Source organism: Protopterus annectens, chromosome 12.part0 (genome assembly GCF_019279795.1).
Source record: "Protopterus annectens isolate FY-2018-M chromosome 12.part0, PAN1.0, whole genome shotgun sequence".
In the NCBI taxonomy this organism is placed as follows: domain Eukaryota; kingdom Metazoa; phylum Chordata; order Ceratodontiformes; family Protopteridae; genus Protopterus; species Protopterus annectens.
In genome coordinates, this window is record NC_056746.1 from 367,279,608 (window position 1) to 367,301,046 (window position 21,439).

Below are 21,439 nucleotides of genomic sequence, written 5' to 3' on the forward strand. Positions count from 1 at the left end.
GTCATGTGATTTGCATAAAGGAATATGGGAAGGAGGGAAGGTCTAAGCGCAATTTATTGATGAATAAGGAGAGTACTATAGAAGAGAGTATTAATCCCTGAGGGACTCCTTTGGGAAGAGAAGTAGAGGGGGAGAACTGATTTGTGCTTCAAAATGTCTATTAGGAAGGCTTTAAACCACTGTAAAGCCTGGATACTGATGCCTGTTGTGTGGAGGAAGTTTATTAAGAGGAGGTGGTCCACTAAACCAAAGGCATTTGTGGAGTCTGTAAAAAGGAAGCATGTTAGAAACCTTTTTGTTGTATATAGTCTGTAAGTATGTAAGGGTAGTCACAGTACATCTGCCAGATCTGAAGTCATGCTCGTGCCACAAAAAGGTCACATAGGTGTGGATGTATTCTGCTAGCTAGGTGTATATTCATTTTTTGAAAACTTTTCTCAGGGCTGGTAATACAGAGACTGGTCAGAAATTATTGGCTTTGGAAAGTTTAGCTGTTTTTGGAATTAGGTATAACATTTTTAGTAAGGCAAAGGTTGCAGAGATTTGTTAGGAGACAAAGAATGTAATCTTGGCTATGTGTAATAAGTCAGGCATGAAGGCTATCAGCAACCATGGGGTCATCATTTGATGTTTTTTATAAGAGAATTTTAACATAACTTGATTTTATTATTTTGAAATAGAAAGGAAGACAGTCCAATATGGATTCTTTTAGTTTACTGTTTAAAGTGGTTAGTTTACCATTACTAGTAATTATTATCATTATTATTATGAAGAGTAGTGCTAGTAGTAATTATTATCATTATTAATTTATTATTGTTTATTGTTTATTATTGTTTATTGCATGTTGGTGAAGGAAACAGAGGGAATGAGGAAGTGATGGGTAGGTATGGTGTTAAACAAAGGTTCAGAGGTTCATAGGTAGGTACTAGGCTATCTGCCTGAGGGCATTTATAAGCCTAGCCAGAGTGTGTTGGCTTTTGCTGCCCCATTGATTAATTAACTGAGCCTCTGTCAAGCAGAGCCAATGAAGTAATCCCAGGGGTGTATTTTCTGTTACGCATCCACTCGTCAAAGTTTCTTTTGAAGAGTGTTAGTGAGGGGCTCTGCCTAATGTAGATAGGAATTTCGTTGCAAAGCATGGGGAGTCTCTGTGACAGGAATCTATCCCTCCAGCATGTTCTATTTATTGTTGTGGCGAGGTTTAGCTCATTAGAGCGCGTGGCTCACAGTGACTTGAATTTCTTTAGGTGGAGCATGTCCATCAGTTCTGAGTTGGACATGGTTTTGTAAGTCAGGCAGAGATCACCTCTGAGTAAGCGATATGCCACTGAGGACAGCCGGAGTTATTTCAGTCGGTCTGCATAGGACATATGTTTGAGGCCAGTAATCCTCTTGGTGAGGTACTTTTGTGGTATTTCCAGCTGTTGGAAGTGTCTTGTGAGGTACACCCCAAATGGGACATTGTACTCTATGATGGGTCTGATGAGTGACGAGTAGAGGGGCACTATAACCTCTTTATTTCTAGATGCGAACCCTTTAGTAATTAGATGGGCCACATAGAAGGATTTCCTAGCTACTTTGGCAATATGATTGTCAAAGGAGAGATTACTATCTACCTGGGTCCCCAGATCTCTCATTACCTCTTCTGTACTAAGGGGGCTGCCACCTATGTGGTAATTCGTGGGTGTTTTGTTTTTCCCAAATGAGATAACTAGCATTTTTTGGCATTTAGCTTGAGGCCATGTCTTTGACACTAGGAGTCCGTCTCAGTAAGTCCTTTTTAGAGGATGTCCGTGTCAGCCGGAGAGTCAATTATAGCTCCCAGTTTGCAGTTATTGACGAACTTGGTTAGCCATAGTCCTCCTGTGTTTGCCTGTACTTCTGAGAAGTATATATCGAACAGGCAAGGAATACAGAAGGTCAGATGGTAGTGGATTTTGCAAAAAGGATGAACATGGCTGTGGTGAATACGTATTTTAACAAGAGGGAGGAGCATAGGGTGACATACAAGAGTGGAGGAAGATGCACACAGGTGGATTATATCTTATGTAGGAGGGCCAGTTTGAAGGAGATTAGAGACTGTAAAGTGGTGACCGGGGAAAGTATAGTTAGGCAGCATAGGATGGTGGTTTGTAGGATAACATTGGTAATCAAGAAGAGGAGGAGGAGTGTGAGGGCAGCACCAAGGATCAAATGGTGGAAATTGAAAAAGGGTAATTGTGAGGTGGAGTTCAGGAATGAGTTAAGACAGGCACTGGGTGGCAGTGAAGAGTTACCAAATAGCTGGGTAACTACAGCAGAGCTATTAAGGGAGACGGCTAGAAAGGTGCTTGGTATGACATCTGGACAGAGGAAGGACGACAAGGAGACATGGTGGTGGAATGAGGAAGTACAGGAGAATATACAGAGAAAGAGGTTGGCAAAGAAGAAGTGGGATTGTCAGAGAGATGAAGAAAGTAGACAGGAGTATAAGGAGATGAGGTGCATGGCAAAGAGAGAAGTGGCGAAGGCTAAGGATAAGGCATATGAAGAGTTGTATGAAAGGTTGGACACTAAGGAGGGAGAAAAGGACCTGTACCGATTGGCTAGACAGAGGGACTGAGCTAGGAAAGATATGCAGCAGGTAAAGGTGATAAAGGATAATGAGGGAAACATACTCACAAGCGAGGAGAGTATGTTGAGCAAATGGAAAGAGTACTTCGAGGGGATGATGAATGAAGAGAATGAGAGGGAGAGAAGGTTGAATGATGTGGGGATAGTGAATCATGAAGTGCAATGGATTAGCAAGGAGGAAGTAAGGATAGCTATGAAGAGTATGAAGAATGGAAAGGCTGTTGGTCCAGATGACATACCTGTGGAAGCATGGAGGTGTTTAGGTGAAATGGCAGTGGAGTTTTTAACCAGATTGTTTAATGAAATTTTGGAAAGTGAGAGGATGCCTGAGGAATGGAGAAAAAGTGTTTTTTTTAAGAATAAGAGTGATGTGCAGAGCTGTAGTAACTACATAGGGATTAAATTGATCAGTCACAGCATGAAGTTATGGGAAAGAGTAGTGGAAGCTAGGTTAAGAAGGGACGTGATGATTAGTGATCAGCAGTATGGTTTCATGCCGGTGAAGAGCACTACAGATGCAATGTTTGCTCTGAGAGTGTTGATGGAGAAGTACAGAGAAGATCAGAAGGAGTTGCATTGTGTTTTTGTAGACTTAGAGAAAGCATATGACAGGGTGCCTAGGGAGGAGTTGTGGTATTGTATGAGGAAGTCAGGAGTGTCAGAGAAGTATGTAAGAGTGTACAGGTTATGTACAAGGGTAGTGTGACAGCTGTGAGGTCTGAGGTGGGAATGACGGATGCGTTTAAGGTGGAGGTGGGATTACATCAAGGATCAGCTCTGAGCCCTTTCTTATTTGTAATGGTGATGGACAGGTTGACAGACGAGATCAGACAGGAGTCCCTGTGGACTATGATGTTTGCAGATGACATTATCTGTAGTGAGAGTAGGGAACAGGTGGAGGAGACCCTGGAGAGGTGGAGATATGCTCTAGAGAGAAGAGGAATGAAGGTCAGCAGGACTAAGACAGAATATATGTGTGTGAATGAGAGGGAGGATAGAAGAATGGTGAGGATGCAAGGAGTAGAGGTGGTGAAGGTGGATGAGTTTAAATACTTGGGATCAATAGTTCAGAGTAATGGTGAGTGTGAAAGAGAGGTGAAGGGAGTACAGGCAGGATGGAGTGGGTGGAGATGAGTGTCAGGAGTGATTTGTGACAGACGAGTACCAGTAAGAGTGAAAGGGAAGGTCTACAAGAGGGTAGTGAGACTAGCTATGTTATATGGGTTGGAGACAGTGGCAGTGACAAAAAGGCAGGAGTTAGAACTGGATGTGGCAGAGTTAAAGATGTTAAGATTTGCACTGGGTGTGATGAGGGTGGACAGGATCAGGAATAAGTATATTAGGGGGTCAACCCAGGTTGGAAGGTTTGGAGACAAAGCCGGAGAGGCAAGATTACATTGGCTTGGACATGTGCTGAGGAGGGATGCTGAGTATATTGGGAAAAAGATGCTAAGGATGAAGCTACCAAGTAACAGGAAAAGAGGAAGGCCTAAGATAAGGTTTATGGATGTGGTGAGAGAGGACATGCAGGTGGTTGGTGTGACAGAGCAAGATGCAGAGGACAGGAAGAAATGGAAACAGATGATCCACTGTGGTGACCCCTAATGGGAACAGCCGAAAGAAGATGATGATTACTTTATTATTGTTTACCATTTGGGATGCTCTGGTTTCCTCCTGCATTCCAAAGACATGTCGTTTTTAGACTGGACATCCTAAATTATCCATAAGTGTGTGTGTGTGTGTGTGTGTGTGTGTGTGTGTGTGTGTGTGTGTGTGTGTGTGTGTGTTGTGTGTGTGTGGATGTCTGTGTTTGTGTGTGGGTGTGTCTGCTATGAAAGAACAACTGTAACAAGGCTATTGACCTGGTGGTGTAAAACCTGGCTCTAGATGATTGTCACTGTTGAAGTAACACCCCGACCCCATGGTAAAAATGGGAAAAAGGGGTTGTGGGTGGATGAATGGGTATGGTAGGAGGAAGTGGGAAGTCTAAACATATCACTCTACTTGAGACATCACAGATTTATATCTAACAAGATCAGTGCATCAGAAATCTTAGTTATCATGACAGATTGGCAACCCTAACTCTGTACTCAGTCTCTTATATACTTCTCTGTAGATGTCTGTCCAGGCTTTTGAGCCATGAAAGATTCAACCTTCTTTAACCTTCTATTCCTTTCCAGAACAAATAGTATAGCTCGTCTTGTGTATCAAAATAAGGAGATGATGCTTGGGTGCTCGTTTAAGTAGTTTATTACACACAAACACATCTGGATGGATAACTGGAACATTAAATTTAAATGAACTAATTCACTGACTGACTACTAAGCACATAAATGCTTTCACTCTGGCTGCTCACTCAAAATGGCACTCTTGCTTGCACATGCTCAGTACTTATATGCACGTGCCCATGGACTTAGGGTTGCCACCTTTCCAAATGGCCAAAGTGGGACATTTGTGTTACAAACATCAGATTTTGCAGGGTAAAACATACCTATGGACAGTACAAAGGACAGAACTTCAGTTGTTTGCCTGAATAAAAGTTTATTCTTGTAGCATTTTTGTTCCTTATTCTGTTTCGTATAACATGTAGGTGTTTCAGATACAAAATAACTGTTTTATGCAACTATTACATACAATATAGAAAATATTTTTGTCCTAAAATCCCAGGACATTTGCCATTTTCTCACAATATTTTAGAGGGACTGTAGTGGGACAGGTGGTAACCCTACATGGACTGGAATGCTTCTTAAAGGTACATCATACACTCTGATCTACATCCTCCCTCTCTGACTAATCTGTCTTGCATTGAAAAATGACAATCAAATAGGCATGCAAATTATACAGACAATAACAGACAATAAAATTATGTCCAGGTTGCCATCTATCTAGGATTAGGTCTTGAGATACGACCTGACCTCGTAATGTAATAATTAGAACTGGGTTTAACAACAGGAACAGTCACTGGAGAATGTTCTACTTCAGGATTTTCAGGGATACTTTCAGGAACAGATGATGAAATGTTCTCTGAAACAGAACATTGGACAAATCACACTGGGAATTAGAGTCTCCGTTACAGGCAAGATGTTGTAACACTGTCTCGGACATCGGTACTAAATTACATCCCTTGTGATTCCATGATTTATGATCTTGGCTCTTCACACAAATGTTTCACAAGTCCGATCCAATCAAATCCTTTTGCTGTCTGCATCCTCACCATCTCCCCTTCTTTTAATGGATTTAGAGGTTTGCTGGTCTTGTCATAATAAGACTTTTGGGACAAACACTTCTTTAGGATTTGAGCTTTTACTGCTTTGTTGTTTTTAGCACTAGGAACCAACAAATTCTTACTGATTGGTATTGTGGTTGTGGTTTGTCTTGACATAAGTCTCTGAGCAGGTGTACCAAGTAAATTATCACAAGGAATCTTTCTGTGATTAAGCAAGTTTAGAAAAACATCAGTGTTGTCTCATTTGGATCTCTCTAACAGCTGTTTTGCACTTTGAGCTGCACTTTCAGCCAAGCCATTTGATTGTGGGTATTCAAGACTACTAGTAACATGAGCAAAGTCCCACATTTCAGCAAATCTTTTGAACTGCTAACTTGTGAACCATGCACCATTGTCAGAAATGACTTTGTGCAGACTACCATGGACAAAATAATGTCTATTCAACTTAGTAATGACAGTACTGGACAAGAGGATAGTAAGTAGGTAAATCTCAAACCAATTTGAATAAGAATCTACAAATACCAAGTAATGCTGACCATTCCATTTGAAAATATCTGTGGCTACTGTCGACCAAGGTAGTTCAGGGATCTGGCTTAACTGAAGTGTTTTTTTTTGTTGAGGCAGTTTAGTACTATCACAAACAGAACAAGTTGAAAGTAACTTCTCAATATCTTTTTGCATAGAAGGCCAACATATTAGTCCTCTCACCCTTCTTTTGGTAGAATCAGTTCCTGGGTGGCCATGATGAAAGATTTTGGACCTTTCATGATGATACCATCTTCCAACAAAATCTTGTCTCTGTAGGGAAAATTCTGCTGCATATCTAGTGGTAAACATGACTGCTTAGAAGGCCATCTTTGATTAATAAAGTGGTTGAGCTTCTGAAGGATTGGATCTGAAGTTGTGTGAGTTCTAAGCTCATCAAGATGTGTATGGAAGAAACATTTCTCACTTCCATGACTTCAAAATCACGTTGCTCATTCTCATGCTGTTCAGTGTTTTTTCTGCGTGATCAGGATAAAGTATCAGCAAGATAAAGAAATTTGCCTTTTGTGTAAACAAGACTGAAGTTGTAGTTTTGCAATTTGAGCATCATGCATTGCAATCTCACAGGAGATGTGTGCATTGGCTTTTTCAAAATAGTGACAAAAGGTTGATGAAATGTTTTGATTTGGATAGGATGGCCATAAATATAATTATGAAACTTTGAACATGCAAACTCAGTTGCCAAGAGCTCTTTATCAATTTGAGCATAGTGCATCCCGGTTTGGGTTAGAGTTCTCCGTACATAGACTACTGATCTACCCTCTTGAAGAATGACTAGACCAAGACCAAACTCTGAAGCATCACAGGAAAGAGTTACTGATTTATGAACATCACAGTATCTTAATGTAGTTGGACTTGCAATTTTCTGTTTCAGGACATCAAATGCTCTTTGGTGTTGTTCTAACCACGACCAGATTACATCTTTGCATGTCAGCTCTCTTAGTGGTGCTGAAAGTTGACTCAACTCTGGAATGAACTTGCCCAATTAGTTGACCATGCCAAGAAAATGTTGTAAGGCTTGGACATTGTCTGGAGTTGGCATCTCAAGAATTGCTGTTTGCTTCGAAGGATCTGGTCATAAGCCTGAACTAGTAAACAAATGACCTACATAAGTAACTTCTCATAGCCTAAATTTACATTTCTGAGGATTTAGCTTAAGATTCATTTCACAAGCACATTCCAGAACTTTCCTGAGGTTGACTTCACCATTGCCTCCTGCAAAAATATCATCTACTGTAATAGCACATGGATAGCCAGAAATTTGTTCCATCGCACGTTGAAAGACTTCACTGGTAGAATTTATTCCAAATGTCATTCTCAAAAATCTGTACCTTCCAAATGGTGTACTGAAAGTAGTTAGCAATGAAGATTTTCGATCAAGCAAAATTTGCCAAAATGAACTTTTTACATCTAAGACAGAAAAGACAGTGGCAATTGGCATAAGGGAGCAACTTCCTCAAATGTACGCATAGGATGATGAGAGTATTTTAGTACTTTGTTTAAATTTCTTGGATCAATGCATATTCTACTCTCATCTGAGCTTTTCTTATGAGCTACTACCATAGAAAATACCCATTCAGTTGGTTCTTCTACTGGACAAATTACTCCTTGCTGCACTATCCTGTCTAGCTCGGCTTTGACTTTGTTCTGCATAGCTACTGGAACTTTCTGTGCTGGTCTGATAACTGGGCTTACCTCGTGGTCTAACTTCATTGAGTACACAACTGGGAGTGTGCCTAATTTGTCTTCAATAATATCAGCAAAGTCAAAAAAATGGTTTGGGTGAAATTTGAGCTGTTATCATTCACACTTGCATGGTGGACTTCTTTATTAAATGAAAGCAGTCCCATTCTCAAACTGTTTTTGAGGTCTAATAATGACTGCACACGTCTCATGACTATGTAAAACTGCAAGTCATAGCTTTTCCCAGCAGAATAACCTGAAAGCGCTACTGAGTCTTCAGTTTGAATCTCTTCACCACAATAAGCAACAAGCTTCGCACACTTTGCCAGATCAAGTTTCTCACCAGCTTTTACTCTAGCAAACATTTCTGCTAACATAACATTGCATTTTGAACCAGTATCTGCTTTGATCTCTATGGACCACCCATTAATCTGAACAGTACAGCATACTTCACTCTTTGCCCACAAATCTACTACATTGACTGTTTCACCAAGCACAGACACACCATCAACATAAAAAGTAGGGTCACAGCTTTCTAATTGATCAGCTTGCCTCTTTGAATGCCCTCTTTTTATAAAAGAATGTGCCCCTTTAGATTTACAAAACCTTTTGAAATGATTCCACTTTATACATGCGTGGCACTACTGATCAAAAGCTAAGCACTTTTCTTGTTTATGCTCATGGCTACCTCCACAATTACGACATTTGACTGTGAGGCTTGCTACAGGTTTTGCTGAGTCACCTCACTGTAACATTTGTTTGGAGGTTTCACATTTCTCTAAATTTATGTTTTAAGTACTCAGGGTCTTCTCCGCGTTTCAGCCTGTACCATAATATGGTGGTCTACCCCTCCCCTGCAAACACAGTAGGTGCATGCACAAATGAATGCTCTTTTTCAATGTCTTCTGGACCATCTTACCAATGTAGAAGACGGGACATAGTTTACACTTGGCTAGATAAACTATACTTCTGGAATTGCAATTAAACCTGCCATTAGATAAAAACCTATAATCCCTGACTGTGAAAGAACAACCAGTGTTAATAAATCTACAATAAGGGCAAGGCTCATATCAAAACATGCCCTTTACCCTTGAATTGGTTACCCTTTTTGGTTTCTAATAAGGAATTCAAGTTTTGTCCCCTTTTAAAAATAACCACCGGTTTTGTGGGTAGGCTATTCCTCACATTCTCATCTGCTATAATCAGATCCCAATTTTTAAACAAGTTTAAATACATTTAAATTTATTAATTGCTCATGTGATTTTTGGTAGGCATGGTTATTTGTTGGAGGAAGGTATTTAACTGATTTTGTTAATGCTGTTTTTTGTCTGAAGAAATACAGGCACTGACCTGTATGGAAGCACTAACTTTATTATATTAAATTACAGTATCACTGAATTGGATTTTGTTTTGAGTGTCTTTTGTTCATTGCCTTCCTTGTTTTTCATTAGTTTGTCTCCTTTTTAGTTATCCTCCTTGGGGCTGGAGAAAACGTCTGAATATGGGTTTTTGGCTAAGTAATGGTCTTCAAACTGATTGCCTTGTACTTTCCTATGAATATATGAACCTCTGAACCATTCCAGGAGCTGCTGCTTAGGGAAATCTTCCTCATGTGTTATGCTTACAGGGGCTCCACATTTCGACAGAGGTAGAAATCCACTACTAAACTAACCACATTCAGTCTTATATCATGATTACATGCTACTATCTCAGTGTGAATAATGTTTATGTGAATATATAGACTATTTTAAGTGTAGCCAGACTGTGTGTTTAGAAGATGTAGTATTGTGGGTTCATATTACGTTATCAAAAGATAACGTAATCGAATGGCCAAAACATCGAAACGGACGCAATTTGAAACTTTTATTGTGGGGGGCTGTGCCCCCCACAGCCCTCGCTAAATATATATTCCAACTCTGAGATCGCACTACAGTGAGGAAAGGGCAAATATCCCAATCTTCATTGTGCTGCGATCCCACAATGTGAACTTTGAAATGCGGCCTTTTCGATGTTTTGGCAATTCGATTACATTATCTTTCGATAACATAATAGAAACCAGTAGTATTGTCTGTACTTATATAGAAGTGAGGCATTTCCATATTTATCACTTACAAATAAAGTACTTATTTATTCAAAGACAATAAAAATTAGCTTAATGGAAGGAAGGATATGATGCATTCCTAAACCTGTCTGCATAATAACCAAGCAATAAATCAGACAGAGTGAGTGCTACAAGGAAATAATGGATGACTCCGGGTGAGGGGTGTTGTGAGACATGATGCCTTTGGTGGAGGGTCTCCACACTTCTGGAAGGTCATTTCTCTCCCTATAACACCCATCCTAAAGGGAATTATTGTGCTTAGAAAATGGGCTATCTGTTAAATTGTTTTTCTGTTTGTTTCATTGTTAGCATATGCATATTTTTTATACTCTTGATTTAAAATACCTCTTCCACCTAATGTTTCAGAGTTACTGTAGGATACTTAATTGTTGTTGGAAGAGATATTTTACATCAAAAATATTCATTATGTAAGTATTTAGTAATGTCTTCACACACCAGCAATCAAACACACACACACACACACACACACACACACACACACACACACACACACACACACACGCACACACACACACACACACACACACACACACACACACACACACACACACACACACACACAGAAGCAGACAGTCACTCACACATATACATATGCAACGTTTAATGTCCTTCAGCACAATGTCTGACTGCATTTACATCCACAGTGTACAAGCGGACGTAAATGCAATTTGCCAGTGTGCAGACAGATATTAAGTGAAGTCCAGTACAAAGTATAAGGTGTTTGTTTAACATCTGCGCTACTTAATATTCAGTGGGATAGAACCTCTCCCGGATGTTAAGTCGAGCATACCTGTATAGAAACGCAGATGTGTACACATGCATTCACACAAACACACACACACACACACACACACACACACACACACACACACACACACACACACACACATACACAAATGAACCCAGGCATTACAGCCACTTTCTTGACTGAGAGCACCTCAGATGTCTCATTGTGATCAAATGAATAAAATAATTCATACAGTGCAAGGAATTGCACTCCCATACCTTTCAACTGGCCCTGTTATGTAGAACACCCCTGACTTTGCCTCATATTTTGTTCTGTCCATCAAAAATGTTTGATTTTCTGGTAAATTACTTAGGATTACTGTTAATCAATAAAGCCAGACGTTATAGTTTTATACTTTTTATTATTCATAAAAATGCATGTTAATGGAAGAGATCTTGCTCAATTAACTTTTTAAGTGATTCAGGGTTATATTTAAAAAATGTCCCCGATTAAGGTTATTTTTTTGTTCTACATTTTTGATGACTTTCCAGAATTCTTGAGCAAATAAATTGAGAAGTATGTGTCATCTCTCTCATTCTTAACACACACACACACACACACACACACACACACACACACACACACACACACACACACACACACACACACACACACACACACACACAAAATTGCATTCATTTTCTGCAGTTTTTCCCATGCTTGCTAAACATAACTTTTAAAGATGCGAGTAGAGAGGAAAAGTAAAATGGCAAGTCCTTGTAACTGCTGCTGCAGTTACTTTTGCCACTTTTATTTTTTTTCCTTTTATTTACTTTTTTAACTGATGCACACTGTATAGCCATGTTTAGCAGCTGAGCATAAACAAAATGGCATATTTTTTCTTCAGTCACTCTTTCGCTGCTGTGAAGCACAGGACTTTTTTTTTTGACCAGGAGATATCTGCATAGTAGTACTCTGTTGAAAAAATGTCCATTCTCCTATAGGGTATCATACAGTTAAGCCCATTTTTAATGCCTGTTAAAACATTTATTTAATGAGAAATATGATCCTGCGTTTAAAAGAAAAAAATATTCATTGTTTCTGGTATTTCTGTGCAGCTATAAAACGAGCCAAAGACAGCCAATGCAAAATGCATATAAATACTCCAGAAAGCTGGAGTGAGTGGCTTCCTAAAGAGCTGCAGTCAAATATTTGTTCACCATAAATCAGCTCAGGTGAACTCTTTCATGAGCTCAGGCCTCTGAAGGTGAAAGCCAACTCACTTGAAATATAGAATGAAGCCAGATCTTTGTTCCTTCATTTGGGTATTGTACAGCTTTTCAAACTACAGCTTTATGGCAAGCTCTGATTACTGTAATAGGAAACCACCTATTTCTGAATTATATAACAATCACTGGCCTCTTTTTTTTTAATCACAGTTACATGCAGTTCAGCATAGTTGCTGCATTATTATATCACTTGATTGCTGTAGGAAAAACAAAGATATAATTTTCCTTTTTCTTTTTTCTTTCTCATTCTTCATTTTCCTGCATTTGTAATAATAATAATAATAATAATAATAATAATAATAAATAGAACTCTGTGTTTGTACATTGTTATACTTGACACCAATGTAGTAATTTAACACAATTAATCGTGTGACTGCAGAATTAGCAAAACACATAAACTGATACCCCAGAAGAATCACTTTTTCCTGAATAATATATAGTAGGATTGAAAAAGAGCATACATACTATCTAGGTTTCGTACAAAGTATGTAGCTACGTTATAGTGGTACTATACTGATAATTAAGAGGGATTCATTGACTAGGTGCTTAAAATGTCCTGTCTTACAAAGGGGCATACCATTTCACAGACCATGTCTGCAGATAAAAGTGAACAAAACAGAAATTACAGGCATTTATATAACTCAAAGACACAAAAATACAGAGAATAAAACGTGTTACATGATGCTATAAAAGTAGTTGCACAGACAGCTGATACTCAGGAAAGCTGTTTTAACAGACGGTACTGGCTGATTATACAGTAGTAAGAGAAAATTGGGCAAGGAGTAAAAGAAGATAGTAGGTTTACAAATGGCAGCAAATGTCAGTATGTCTCCATATGCATTAGTAAAGTTATTCTCAAGGATGCAAAGGCAAAGAAAGTTAAAAGAGAAGAGCAGAAAGAGAACAAGTAGCAACAGACTAAAACAGAGGCACCCAACAGATCCTAACATATGGAACTAGGGACAGTCATCCATTATTGTGAGATGATCGTTTAATGCTTCTGTACACACCTCCTCCTCTGTGACAGAAATATTATTAAAACCAACTCTTTGTTCCTGGCTGTCCTTGGTTTCCATCACAGTCTGGTATTTGGCACCAACATGGTCCCCTGAAGAGGAAGAGCTGGCTTCTTCATTCCTCCTCCCCACAAATACTTCTTGGATGGGGTTCTGACATGTTATGCACATTACAGAATGTTTTCAAAATAAGTGCAGATGTAAGGACAACTCTTATGATGCCTCTTACAATAAACATCATCAGAGCTAGACAGCCTGTTGGCATGGCAACAGGGTATCTGCCTGTGAGCTGATGATCCAGGATCAAATAATGACCTGGGGAGGTTGAAGGGCTAGCAGGTGTAGGGTAAGCATACATAGCTGATGGTAAACTTGCCTATCTTAAAATGAGGGCATTTTTTGCAGCACGATGCTGAAGAGCAACATTAATGCCATGTAATGTGTGTATGCATGGCCACAGAGGGTGTTAGATATCAAAAATATAAATACTAGAATTGATTTTCTCTAGTAGAATTATTTCAGACATCATTAGAGTACTGCAGTAAGTAATATGTATATTGTTGCATTGTTGTCTCTATAGGCCATCATAGGATATCTTGTCACAAAAGTAACAAACTGAGCACCATTTTGAATGAAACATAATGTTTGTAATGGCATCTGAAAGAAGATATATTGTTTAGGAGCATGCTCCCTACTTCCAGCGTAGGAGGCTATACCCCAGGAGCCTCCCATTTATAATCAACTGCAAGGTCACTGCACCTCAATGGGAAGAATGCAAGGGTCAAGTGGGATAAGCTGATCCTTCCAACAGAACAATGTGGTTTAAAATTACCTGATTTGAATGAATATTTTAGAGCTACACAGTTAAGGCTCATATACATAACCCAAGCAGAAAGCTATGATTCAAAGTATGAAGCTGGTGGAAATTCAAGAAATAAGGAGAGAGTAGGATCCTGGATGCAGATCTTTAAGGATAGTAACAACAGCTATGCATAATATTATATTATATTCATAAAGTAGCAGAAAGTATTCTAAGAACTAAGCCAACATGAGAATGGAGAAAGGAGTTTCTTCCAATAGGGATGACTGTATAAAGAATTGGCAAGATGGGGATGGAATGTACTGGAGAAAACTGACAAAGGAACCAAGGTATTGGGAGCAAATAACTAGAGAAGGAAAGGTAACAGAATGGGAAGAGGCCAAGAAGACAGTTGAACTGCAGGCAACAGACTGCCTTCCCTATCAGAGACAAAGAGATAGGGAAATCCTAAGAATGATGTTTGGGAGGAGGTAAGGCAGGGACTGAACAATTTATGTAATGTTGGATTGGTGCTATTTATACAAATGAATATATGTGATGTATAATGTTTGTAACTAGGAACATTAATATGGTTTGTTTCCTTTTACGTACAGTTAGGTTTGTGTCTTAAGTGATAATTCAGTAAAAGTGTTAAAAATCAGTATATGATTAAAAGGCATGCTTTCTTCGCTTTCCTTTAATACAGGCAGCATTGATGTATTTGGAAGACATAGCTGAAAATAGTCATTTAGCAATAAGATTTATTGTCATTTTAAAATAGAAATAGAAAGGTTTTTTGCAGTTTCATATCTTTGTGCAAACCTGTTAGCAGTCAAATTATATTATAAATATAACAACAGTCCCAAGAACAAGTCCCAAAAGACAGGTGGAGTGAGTAGATAAAATACTACCAAATCCCAAATAAACGAGGAAACGGCAACTGTAACGACCAATATAAAGCAGACAACTTCACTCTGGATATCTGGATATCAAACGTTTAATCAGCTGATGGTTAAACGTTTGATATCCAGATATCCAGAGTGAAGTTGTCTGCTTTATATTGGTCATTACAGTTGCCGTTTCCTTGTTTATTTGGGATTTGGTAGTTAATTATATTATAAGATGTACCTCTAAAAGTTCTAGTTATTGCTGATTACCACTGTTTCCTGAAGAAAAGTATTGTGGTATTTGGTTGCTCCAGCAGCATAGAAAGATAAATCCCTCACTACAGCTTAGGTGACCTGGGTTCGATTAGCAGTTTGGACATCTGATAGAGTGACAGGACAGGATTTACATGCCTGTCCTGGAAGGGAAAGATTGCACTGGGCTTGGTCATATGAGGTGTGATGTAGACTGGGTCTCAGAGCATGTAAGAGGCCAGGATGGAGGGTGAAGGTGACTTGAGGAGGCATGAGTGCCCCCAGCCAGGGGGTGAGCACATAGGTTCATAGGTTGGTACTAGGCTATCAGCCCTAGGGCCTATATAAGCCTAGCTATAACAATTCCCTGGCTATTTCTTCCCACACTATTTACTTCCCTGGACCCCTGTCTAGCAGGGCAACTGACGTGATCCCTGGAGTGAATGTCCTTTCTCCCATCCAATCGTCAAGGTTCCTTTTGAAGAGGGCCAAAGAGGCGGTCTGCTTGACATGTATTGGCAGTCTATTCCAGAGTCTAGGGAGTCTCTGGGTCAGGAACCTATCCCTCCAGCATGTTTTGTTTATTGTGATGACAAGGTTTAGATCCCTGGAGTGTGTGGCTCTGAGGGATTGGGATTTCTTTAAGTGTAGCATGTCCAACAGCTCTGGGTTTGACATGGCCTTGTATGTTAAGCAGAGATTGCCTCTGAGTAGACGATATGTGACAGAGTATAGCTGGAGTTTTTTAAGGCAGTCAGCATAGGGCATCTGCTTTAGGCCTGTGATTCTTTTAGTGAGGTATTTCTGCGGCCTTTCCAGTTGTTGCAGATGTCTTGAGAGGTACATACCAAATGGGGCATTGTATTCTAAAATGGGTCTAATGGGGATGAGTGCAGTGGGACAAAGACCTCCTTTTTTCTGGATGAAAAGCTCTTAGTGATGAGGTGTGCCACATAGAATGATTTCCTGACTGGTGTGGCAGTGTGGTTATCGAAGGTAAGACCACTGTCCACCTGTGTCCCTAAGTCTCTTATCACACTTTCGGTGTTTAGTGTACTGCCACCTATTTGGTAATTCACGGGTACATGTTTTTTCCCAAAGGGGATAACTATACATTTCTTGGCATTGAGCTTGAGCCCATGGCTCTGGCACCAAGCATCTGTTTCTGTAAGGCCCTTTTGTAGAGTATACACATTATTTGGGGATGTAGGCTCATGTAGCCCACCCATTATTAACCAGACTATGTAAGTGATGTTAGTGCAAGGACTGAGGATATGAGATCATGAAAAAAATACCTTGCCAACCACAACATGATGGTCTCACATGGTCCATCTGCTCCACAGAGTGCTTGTAGGTGCATCCCTCAAGAGCCCTGTTGCAGAGCAGAAACTCCATGTGCAGAATGCTCAGGGCACACCAGGTATCCTGTAAGATGTCTGGGGTACTTTGGAGGCAGAGTACTGAGCCCAAGTATGGGGCCCTGAGGTTACTTGTGGTGGGATGAGAAAATGGAGCAAAAAAAAAATGCATTCCAGGTTCAATCTTGGGTGAGCTTGGGTCCTAAACCAAGGAAGCTCATTGGTGGTCTCCCTATTTTCTGGATCCTCGGGTCTCCATTATGTATTTCCCAAATAATGTTATATAGGTTGGAATAATAATAATAACCCATTTTCTGTTCATGGAAATACAATTTATTTTACTATGTTATAAAACCTAACATAATCAAAAATAACTGAGCCATAGAAACCCTTAAAAAGTACAAAATTAAGCCACTATTGTACTATTTACCCCTTTCTGCTCTAATTCTGGATCTTTGGCCTAACATCCTCTCCAAACATGCATTATTGTAAATATATTAATTTTCCCATGACTATTAAGAAATCTGGGCTGTGCCTAAAATACTTAGATACTTTATACTTCCTGAAGTATTCCTACCCCTGATTAATGTATCTGCAAACTGCATTTAACAGAATACCATTTGTAATGAGGGTGGTGTCATGCATACCCCCGCCAATTTTTTTTTTTTTTGCGTGAGCACCAGTTCCCCTTATAAACAGTATTAAAGAAAATACAGTTGCAGACATAAACTCTAAATAAACAGCAAGTACCAGTAACATTAAATTATATTACTTTCAGAAAGTAAACTAATTAAAAGTTGACTATATTAGTATAAATTTCTTTGACAGACTGTCAAGTGATAAGGTGCAGTTATGCAATTCATGCAACACAGTCTGGTATTCTCAGCCATCTCTAGTGTGATTGCAAATTTCGCATTGTATAGTTCAACAATCTTTGCAGTCACTTTTTTTTCTGTATCTTGTCCCTAATTGAAATTCTCTTCAGATCAAATTACATTTTAGCTTAATGCTACTATTTTTTTATTTGCTTCCTGCTTTCTTCATGCAGCTACGTTCTGTCATTTCCGTTCTTTCTAAACAGATCTGGTTTCTTCCTTTTGAATGCAGTGAACCTGTCCGTCCAGTATATAATACTGATTTTCTAGAATATTACATTAAGACTACATATGGACCTATTGCTGATGCAACTCCATTGCAAAACTGTTGTATGTGTTCTAATCAAGACAGACATTATAAATGAGCCCACAGCATCCTATTTAAATAGTAACCACACAATACTGATAACATTTCTTAGCATTTCTGCAAGAAAGTGCAATATGCATCAAACAATAAACAGCTTGGAAATCTTGATTATAATCTGTTTATCCCTGCTTTGACATTAAAGACAAGGACAAGTTTGCAATTATCTTTACCAGTGTGACATTTAAAAGAGGAAGTATACTCTTTACTTATGAACATTTCCAACAGCATTTTGCTCATGGGATTATAGATACTTACTAAGCTATTGGTGTGTCACAATTTATATGTCCCATGAAGTTTTTAGCCCTTGTATTTTAAGTACGGATAACCCAGACATGAGCAGAACTTTACATGTTGCCCCCATGCACAATAGACAAGGTTGCTATACCAGTTGTGAACTTGTGGTTACCCATCCATGAGTCCAGATTATGTTTGAATAGCGTAAGAGAAATACTTTGCTTTATGTGTAGAGGGGGAAGGTCCCAAAGACGTGTTTTTCTCCCTTATACATATCTGTATCCACTATGTTCTGCTTATGCTGCAAAATACATTTAGATCTCTTGAGTGAGGTTTCTTGCCCTCTTTGCACTTGCAAATGTGCAGTAGATTTGACAGGACAGGGTCTGTTGAGGCTCTGTAAGTGAGGCAGAGATTGTCCCTGAGTAGTCTGTATAGTACAGAGAAAAGAGACAAGGCTTTGAGACAGTTCATGGAGTTTTTCCTGATGTAAACTTCTGATTTTCTTAGTAAGAAAGCACAGTGGGCATTAAAGTTGTGTCAAATGTTTGGACATTTGTACATTGAAGGGGGCATTATACTCAATGATCAACTTGATAACTGCAGAATACAGCGGAATAATCACATCCCTGGACCTGGTCACCATACCCTTTCATTCAATAGTGGATATCTGGTGACTGAAACTAGTTCATTGTCCACATAGATTCCCAGTCCCATAACTACTGTGTTATTAAAGGGGTAGTTATAAGGGACTTCTAGCTTGCCAAAGTATACTATTATACATTTCTTGGTTTTCAGTTTTAGTCCATGGTTTAGACACTAGCTATTGGTTTGGGAAAGGCTCTCTTGGAGGATCTTAGCATCCTCTGAGGAGTTTATGATGGCACCAAGCTTGCAGTCATCTGCATACTTAGTCCGCCATAAACCCTTAACAGTAGCTTTGACCTCCAAAATGTAAATGCTAAAGAGGAGTGGCCTAAGAACCGCACTCTGAGGTACTTTATTTGTGACAGTTCATTTAGAGGTGGCAATACACCCCCACCCAATTTCCTGGGTTTTCTTTATGAGCCAAGTTATTATCCAATGAGTTACATAGGGATTTACATTTAGTAGTGATGGTTTATCTGTGATACCTAACTGAGTGATGGTATTGCAAACCTTTGCAAGGTCTAAATACGCAGAGTGTACTGATTTGCCCTCATTCATTGCTTCAGTAACCTTCTCAAAGAAGTCAGCCAGGTTAAGTAGGTAGCATCTGCCCTTAATAAAGCTGAACTGGCTTGGGTCAAGAGTTTGTAGGTTAGCTATGCCCTTATTTTTAATTCCATATGATCTTTAACATATCCTTACAGATGAAGCTGGTCAGACTTACGGTTCTATAATTCCTGGACCCATCGACACCCCACCTTTGTACAGGGGGATGACAGCTGCTAACCTTCATTCACCCTGCACCAAGTCTATTTGGAGGCTGAGACTGAAGAGCCTCTGTCAAGCGTCTGACAGTCCTATTTCAGTCTGGATAGTAAGCAGCCCACTATGTTATCTGGCTCCACAGAGGCAGTGTTCTTTGAATTGAGGACTTGTCCATTGGAGTTTTGGGAGTGGGTGTAGTTGCAGGTATGAAATCTGTGAATGGAGGAGGAGTGGGAGTGTAGTTCAAGCTAAATTTAAATCTAGTGGATTGCCTATATCCTCTGCATCCAGCTATGTGATATCATTTACTATTAGGCCTGCACAGTGCCAGGCATTGATTCTAAGGTTTCTAACTTAGTTAAAAAAAGGTTCTGTGGTTATTTGCCTGAATGGCAATTTTTACCTCATATCTGGCTTTGTTTTTCTTTTCTTTTGGTTTTTTTTTTTTTTTTTTTTTGATTAGTGTCCAGAGTTCCTTGTTACGTTTAGCAAGAGCTTTTCTGCATCATGAAGGTTGTATTTATTTTTATGTACAAAGAGTTTTTTAAGCCTTTTTTATATTTGGGTTCTAGCACAGTGGTATATTTTTTGAATTTAGCATTGTATTTATTTCAGAGGGGACCACATGCTGCAGTGGTACGGCGGTAGCATTGTTACCTCACAGCAAGAGGTTCTCCTGTTCGATTCTCAGCTGGGCTTGGGAGTGCCTTCTGTGTGGAGTCTGCATGTCCTCCCCATGGTTGGGTAGCGTTCGAAAGACATGTGTGTATAAATGGGCGTGCCTTCGTTGAAGGTTGAGCGTCAAGCTGGCACCTCGGCATTTCATAAAAATCTACTGCCAATCATTAGCAGACCGGAGTTCCGCTGTGGCGACCCCTTACCGGGAAAAGCCGAAAGACAAACAGCATTTATTTCAGATGGGGACAGACGCATCTATGCAGCTATTCACATGAGCATAGAATTTGGCAGTAAAGGGTTCCTCATAATCAGTGGTGACATCAACTTGTAAGGGGGTGCTGAATTTTGTCAGGTCATCACTCAGTTTCAAGTACACTGGCCTTGGGATAATCTGGCCGCTGAGGTATTGTAGGATGCTTCTGGCTTCAGTCTTAAGCTGTGATAGTAAAACTTGGGTCGTGTATCTTGTCCTTTCTTGTACAGAATTTCTGAGCAGACATGTCTTCTTTTTAATAATGTTCCATTTTTACCATCTAGGTTCCCCCTGAACCCGTTATTGATCCACCCACCCCCAATACAACAGCCCTATAGCTCATTTGTTTCCTGTAGAATAAAAGATGGATATTGGACAAAATTTCATTGTTCATGGGGAGTATTCAGAGTTTTCTGTTTTCTTAGGGCTAACAACTCCACTCTATCTGTAACTTCTATTTGCTGCTTTTTTCTGGGATTCATGTGAGCCTTTACACATGCTTTCTCTTAGATCAGGGCTATGTCCAATTGTACAATCAGGGCTCACATGGTCCTACACCCTGAACCAACAAGAGTCCTTCCTCTGAAGTACATGAGTTACATGAGCTTTTGTTAACTCTTTTTTAACCAGTCCACACCTTCTTCCTCATGTCAGCTCCTCCATAATCAAAGCTACTAGTCAGACTTGGGCTATCTGGTTTATAGTGAGACCTTCATCTCTCTCTAATCACTGAGTCAGCTGTTCTATCATTTGTTGTATAGGAAGACTGATTTATTTCATTAGACATATGATCTTGGTTTGGGCAAAAGAAAAAGCACTCTAGAGCTGGAACCACAAACCCACATCCATAGATTATTGATCAGTGTCCTCTATGTATTAGTCTTCTCCTTCTGTAATAAACTGAGTTCAACCTCTTGAGATTGACAATTGCATTTTCTAAAATTTTAGAAGGTGCACAGTTCAACTTCCTGCGCACTGCAGGCTAACCTCTGATTTAGTGTGTGTCAGTAGTCACAGAAAAGAAAGTCGAGGGCAGGCTTATCCATATATATATATATATATATATATATATATATATATATATATATATATATATATATA